The sequence below is a fragment of the Habropoda laboriosa genome, unplaced genomic scaffold (genome assembly GCF_001263275.1).
Source record: "Habropoda laboriosa isolate 0110345459 unplaced genomic scaffold, ASM126327v1 scaffold38, whole genome shotgun sequence".
In the NCBI taxonomy this organism is placed as follows: domain Eukaryota; kingdom Metazoa; phylum Arthropoda; class Insecta; order Hymenoptera; family Apidae; genus Habropoda; species Habropoda laboriosa.
This window is the reverse complement of record NW_017100163.1, coordinates 1,196,751-1,204,075: the sequence shown is the minus strand read 5'-3', so window position 1 is coordinate 1,204,075 and position 7,325 is coordinate 1,196,751. Positions and strand designations below refer to the sequence as shown.

Here is a 7,325-nt window from a genome sequence, read left to right as displayed (position 1 = left end):
TATTAATAGAAGTATATTAAAATTATTATACTAATTGTACGATACTCGAACTCGCGATTCGAATGTATTTCGAGTGAGAGCTGAGTGTCGGTGCGCTCATAACAAATTAATGCCGTAATTAATATTTAGTTCAACTGTACAGAGAGCGATGTGTTGTAGTAGTGCAATGCTAATGTGTGTTGGTGTTTATACGGGCTGTAAGTGTTTCCTGATTGGTGGTCGTGGTGTGGAGGTGGAAAAGTGTGGTGTGTTGTCTGATTGGTCGACTAAAACTGTTCTTTTTTGAGGGGGACCGAATTTGTTGCTAACAAATTCACAGGGTACAGTAAATTCTCCACAAGTGTCAGACAGTTTGGATTCTACAAGTGTCAGTATAGATGGTCCTACGCCTATGTTATCTCGCTCGCTGTCAGTCAAGCGTGTAACGCTACACCACTCGGTTTCTTTTACGAGATTTCACGGCTCGACAATTCATAATAGAAAAATATAATTTTACTTTTTTCATCTGAAATTTTTTTTAACATGTTGGTGAGATTTTTCTGATGAAAATGATATCAAACACGATATAATTTGAACAACATTCACGCCAGACAGTGAACGTGTTAATAAGTAAATGTTGTTCAAATTATGTCGTGTTTGATGTCATTTTCATCAGAAAAATCTCATCAATATGTTAAGAAAAATTTCGGGATAAAAAAACGTAAAATTAAAAAAGTTGGTATTTAAATCGCTTGGTTGCCTCGACTCACGTTTCATCCTTATCTTTTATTCGCTGTCCTTGTCTACGTTCGGCAAACTACAAAAAATAAGTAATTAAAAATTTATTGTACATATACTTATTAATGCAGTATCATAAATTATGATCAGAAGATATAGATCAAATAAATCCCATTCATTAATAGAATATACAGGGTGTCTCGCTTAAATCGATCCCTGCGAATATCTCCGAAACTATTCCTGATACCGGAAAATGTTCCGTACAAAAGTTAAATGGTTCCGAGTGTGGCATAATTCGATGTCAGAAGTTCTTTTGTAGGTAGAAATGTAGAGCACGTACGAAGGTCAACTTTATTCTTTTTAATAAAACCATATATTTCTTAATACATTAATCGACGGAGTTTATCATTCCCTATAAAAAATAAACTTTATGCCAAAAAGGTCGTTAATTTATACGATATTTTAATTTTAATATTACCAAATGGAATGTGCTAGTTTACATACTAGTACATACGATGTTTATCTCCCGTGTAGTACCATAAATTGTAGCACAGTCTCAAAAAATCATATCTCGTCTCCAAATGTCTCGAACAGTCTCAAAATTGAAAACTCGATTCCCATTATTCCGAGAATTCGCGAGAACGTTCTAAAATCGCGAGAGGGAGATTCGTTCTCTTCCTTGGAGGCAACAACGAGCTCGTATAACTCGCGGTTCGATAAACAGCGACGTGTAGGCGCGCCAAGGTACACACGTAGTCAGCTATTTTCGATCCAGTGGCCGTTTTGAAATCGAGCAGGCCGACGCACGCTCCACAGGGTGGTTCGTCGTTGCACATGCAAGTGCGGCAGAGTCGCAGGTGCAGCCTCGAGTGACGTCAGAGTCCATTGTTCGCTGCGTAGCGCAGCATCATGGATCTTAGTGCTCTCCGCGGTGCAACGACTTTCCGCGCCGCCTTTACGAGCCTTTCTTCGTCGATCTGTTCTTTTTTCGCCCCCTTCTTCCTCCTCTCTTTCTTTCTCTTTCCCCTCTGTTCCGTCGTTTTGTGGTCGTACACAACCACGGGAGGAGTAACAACGGCCACCGAGCGCACGTGGAACGAATCGTTTGGAAATGAAGACATTTTGAATTTGAGAAATCGGCTGCACGAGGTTTCGTTCGAACAAGGGGTTGAAACTTTGAGAAGAAAAAGCAGGGATTTTTGGTTTGCCAATTTTGTCGGATAATATTTCCGTGAAATGGAGAGATTTTGAAATAGAAAATTCGGTGGAACAATATTTCTATCGAAGAAAGGGGAGATTTTTAATTTGGAAATTTGGTAGAATCATGTTTCGGTAACAAGTGGAGGATCCCTAATTGGAAAAGTTCAGTGAAATAGTATTTTAATAAAAAAAAGGGCAGAGATTTTCAATTTGGAAATTTAGTTTCATAATATTTCAGCGGAAATATCGGGGAACCTTTAATTTGAAAATTTGCTGGAACAATATTTTGATAAAAACGGTGGAGATTTAAAATTTGAAAATTTGGTCGAAGAATATTTCTATAGAAAGGGAAATACTCTTAACGAATTTTGTAAAATTAATAATTTAAATACAATCTTCTATTTCATGTAGTGTAATAATTTCCACAGTTTAGTTTCAGACACTGTGTATATTTCACTAGTTGTAACCCCAGTAACCTCACAACCAAGCTCAATCCTCATCAGAACTTAGAATACAACAAAACTCACTTCAAGCGTAATGAAATACCCTTTCACAAGCTTCTTTAAAAGTTATAACATTCAAATTAATAACTTAATTTTGAAAATAAATTTCACAAAATTTTGGTAAAAATAGAATGTGCTTTTAAATTTGAAAAATTAATTTGACCAAATCTTGCTGCAAAGAGGTATGAAAGATAGGTTGCTTGAGGTTATGAATAATTGTAAAGAAACTCGTGAAAGAGTACTTCGTTACACTTGGAGTGAGTTTTGTTTTATTCGTAAGTTCTGATGAGGATTAAGTTTGGTTGTGAGATTACCGAGGTTAAAACTAGTGGAATATACACGGTGTCTGAAACTAAACTATGGAACTAATTATTACATTAAATGAAATAGAAAATTATAATACATTTGATGCAAAGGTTGTTTCAAAAATATTATTAAAATATTGTAGTCTACTAGGTGTCTCCATCAAACTGTAACTTATAAAAATTATGCTGTATATAGTAGATGTATTTACAATGCTTGAGATGTCATGTACATAAATGCATTTAAGTATTGATAATTTCATCAAAATATTGTAATTATACTGTATGTGTACACAAGGTGTCCAGAATAAGAAAAATTCTGATGTATAGAATGATTTGTGGTTTGTACTCTGTTACAACCATTGAAGTATCCTTCACTCAGTGCTAGTATAATCCTTGAACGAGTACACGATTCATTATTCTTTACGTCAATATCACTTACAAGACGTCAATCTTAATTTATTAAAACTTCATACACCGTACCAAATTATTTCCTATTTCTAACTATGAAACACCATGTGAAATACCTAAACTACCCTCAGTAACTAAAATGTCCTATCTACCAATTCTTCATTTTTCATGGTGTTTTGAAATATTCCGAGCTTCACATGTTCTTCATCTTTTGAGCAAAGTTAGAATGTCTCATGGGCTACATAGGGCTCTAGAAATAGTATAATTTATTCATCCTAACCGTTTTATCGAAGCCTACGTTACATTGTGAGTAATACATGTTTATTTATAAATCAAAAAGAATTTGTTATTTTGTACGTTCCAATCCTTGTCGGGGATGAGCTAACGATGTTCTAGCATTTTGTAACATTCTTGCGTTTTAAAAATTGGAGAAAGAAGCGGAAAGTTACGTTTATATTTTCCGAAAAAATTGAAGCTTTTTATTTAGTAGTTACCTATAAAAAAAATTCCCAAACTTCACCTCTTTTTACACGCATCAGCGTGGTGCACCCCCTTAAAACAATTAAGCTAATGAAGACATTAAAACCTCTCTATCAAATCCATACACCTAATTCAATCTCAGCAGCTGCCAAATTTTCCATTGAAAACATCACCGTAGAAACTTCAGATAGGCAAGGAGAAGAAACGAGAAAAGTAAACGTCGTGAGCAAACTATCAATTCTTCAGGATATTTCCTCTGATGAATTCGACGAAAGCCATTTTCCTCGTGACTTGTGTACAGTCAGGCAGGTACGTCGACGGAATTCCAAACATCAAGGCGAACCGCGGATCTTTTATTTACGTTTCAGCCACGTTTCCGATTCGTAACAAGGAGGATCTTTAAAAAATCCGCAAGCAGCGTGTCTCCTGGACCCACGAAGCTCATGGGTCCGGCTTGGCCACGGTGCACGCGTCTTCTACAGCCGGTTCGACTGCATTTCATGGCTACCCATACACGCGTGAACGTGACCAACACTCCCTCACTTATCCCTCGTCGCGTGTGCATCACGTACACACTTTCGATCTCATATGCAAAATACATAGAGACGATTGAGCGAGCTGTGGACCGGCCTCGAGCCGGAGCTTGGCGAAATTTCACCAGGAACACGATTGATGAATAATGGTGTGGGCCTGAATGGCGAGGAAACTTTTGCTTCTGCCCGTTTTGTCGATTATTTACTGTTCGAATAATAAATCAGGGGAAGTGGAATTTTTTGTGGGGGGGAAACAAGGCTAAATACCTTTCCACTGATTTTCATTGTGTAATGTTTATGGTGTAATAATAATTGTCGATTGGGTTAGTTGTGTATTTTTGTGTGTTCATTCAAGAGCGTGTGATTTTGAAGCAGCCTGATTATTTGGTGTTCGAGTAATAAATCAGGGAGAGTGAAACTTTTCTAGGAAGGAAACAGGGTCGAATATTTTTTAATATATAATAATAATTGTTAATTAGGTAAGTTGTGTACTTTTGTATGTTTACTCAAGTTTGAATGCACTCTGTAGGGTGGAGTACGTAAGTATGTTTCCTGTTTTCAAATACGAGGAAGTAAAAGGAGCATGAAAATTGATTGCTGAAGGAAGGAAGAAAATGGACTGACTCTGCAAATAAGAAAAGTTTCCAATCAAGAAATGGTTTTTGTTCAATGAATCATAACCCGACCACTAACAACTTCAACACAGCATTACATATTGAATCGCATTAAGTAATTGAACTAATTAACAAAAATGAATTTTGTTAAGAACCTACTCTAAGAATACCAAAATCAAATTTTACACGTGTTATGTAATTAGAAATACCACCGACTTGTTAAATTATCATATTTTCCAGGAAATTCAAAGGAAGACATGTGTCTCCAACTGTAAACAAAAAAAAAATGAATTTTCTTAAAAATTTACTGTAACAGTCTCAGAATCTAATTTTACATTCACCACCAACTTATTGTGCTTGTTGAACTCCAAACAAAAAAATTCATTTTTCTGTACTTCACCATCTCAGAATCCAATTTCCCTCTTCAATATAATCAACAACACTACGTTATACCTTTCTATCTATTACGCACTACTGTATTTTTCAACAAACTGAAATATTAAAAAATACGTAACACGAAATCTTCCTAAAAAAACGAATCTTCCTAAAAATTTACTGCAACAATCTCACAGTCTAATTTCCTATTTGTCGTGCAATTCGAAACTTCACCAACTTATTGCGTTATTTGAATTCCAACGCAACTCCCAATAGGAAACAAAAGGAAAAAATTGAATTTTCCCAGAAATGTACTGCAACAGTCTCAGAATCTAATTTTAAATTTCCAATGCAATCAACAACGCTCCACTATACTCTTCTATCCATTACATACTTTCATATCTTCGAACAAACTCGAATGTTACAAAATATAATACATAAGCCTCTATTCCAGTAATTGCTCCTCGAGTCCCGATACGATAATTCCCCTCGAGTCCACGCATCGCCAAGCTCTTTCCCCAAGAGGCCCCAGGACACTTAGAGGATACTTAAGATTCCTTCGTGGATGCAACTAGCCGCAACGCGGCGTATTAGCCTAGCGCGATTCGATCTGTACGGAGGCTCACGTAGAGAGGAACACGTCCGTCCGTTCGTCCTAACCTTCCCTCCACACGGACACGCCTGGAATCACAATTTCAAATGCCCTAACCGATCGTCCGATTGCCTGGCTAACCTACACGGCAATGGCTGGCGCTAAAGCACCCATGGTTTGTTTTCGCAGTCATGTTAAAATCTCATTCATGCTTTCGTCTGAGTCAACGATTCACCAGGATCACTTGTTAATTAACCATTGATGCTTATACGCCGATCAGTTTCCTGTCCGTCGGATTAATGAACGAATTAATGAGCCCTTAGGGGCGTAATTAGCCTGCATAAACTCGAAAGTGAGTTTCATGCAGCTGGATGAATATTTTTTGTCCATTGTTCGAGAAAGGAAGGGATTTGGTTTAATATACTTTTACTATCGATTGTGAAATTTCGTTGTTGGATTCTTTAGAAATTTTATAGCTGAGAATAATGCATCGTTGCATTTAAAGTGGTATTAAAAGATCTGTGACACTCTTCTATTACAACGACTATAATATCGCCCCATGAATATTAATCAGAGAGGAAACTATTCATGAGCATGATTCATTTTTTACCGTGTACCATTTGTCTTGACGTTTCAACCCCGACGAAGATTCCCGGTTACAGGAGATCCGCTATTTTTACACTTGAATTAATTATTCCATGCAGGGAGAGATACCTTCCTACGGGCTGTCTAATCTAACGCACTTTGCATTTTTATGTAACATCGGCAGCGAACAAAGGCCGGTTCGAGGCGAAGATCACGGCATTATCAGTGCATCGTGCATTCGAATCACCGGTCACTGCTCCTACGAGCCAGCTTCTTTGTTACGGCGTAGCTCATTTGCACAGGGAAATTCAATGAAATACATTCCTATACCGTAACTCGTTTCTCTAATGGTACAAGCGTAAAGGTAACACCCACTCCGTGCAATTAAAGTTCGTACCTTAAGAAAAATTCTTCACTTTTTTTCCCTGTACCCGGTGAATCAGAGGAAACGCATCCCCTTATGTTCAACCTACTTCTTACTCACTTGATTCCAATCACTGACTAAGAAACAACATTTCGACGAAGCTATCGCTTGAAGGACATTCAAAACTTACCCTCGCCGGTGTTCCTATATCCCCATGACACTTAGCACACTGGTAAACACAACGATTGTTGTTGGATCCTCGAGGACGCGTTCAATAAGCACCGTCAAGTCCCTGATATCCCGTGGGTCACGTGTACACTCGCGCGAGTACCGCTCAAAACGAACGAATTCGGGACGAAAAATCAACGACGGGGCGAAAGAAACGCGGGAAAACGCGGACTGACCGGACGCTGACGAGACGAGCGCGACCCGAGGCCTTCCCTCGCGATGGAAACACACTTTGGGCCCTCGAGCTGGCCGCTGCGCTCGGCCACAGGACCCAGACCACTTTGCGCATGCGTGGACGGTCCCCCACTGCTGGCTGACTGGCAAAGTGGTGGGGGGAATAACCGACAACCCTCTTACGTGGACCTGTTCGTTTTCACGACGACGATTCCTCTATACAGCCGATTCGTTCACCTGCGGATTT

General features: G+C 38.4%; 1 protein-coding gene across 1 annotated transcript in view; it reads right to left on the bottom strand.

Annotated features, from left to right (window-relative positions):
• Positions 1-6,906, bottom strand: part of LOC108578527 — a 149,512-nt gene extending 142,606 nt beyond the window's left edge. Inside the window, 1 exon segment of the mRNA XM_017941880.1 lies at positions 6,867-6,906. The gene's annotated coding sequence lies outside the window, so the exon portion shown is untranslated.
• Positions 6,907-7,325: the final 419 nt, after the last annotated feature.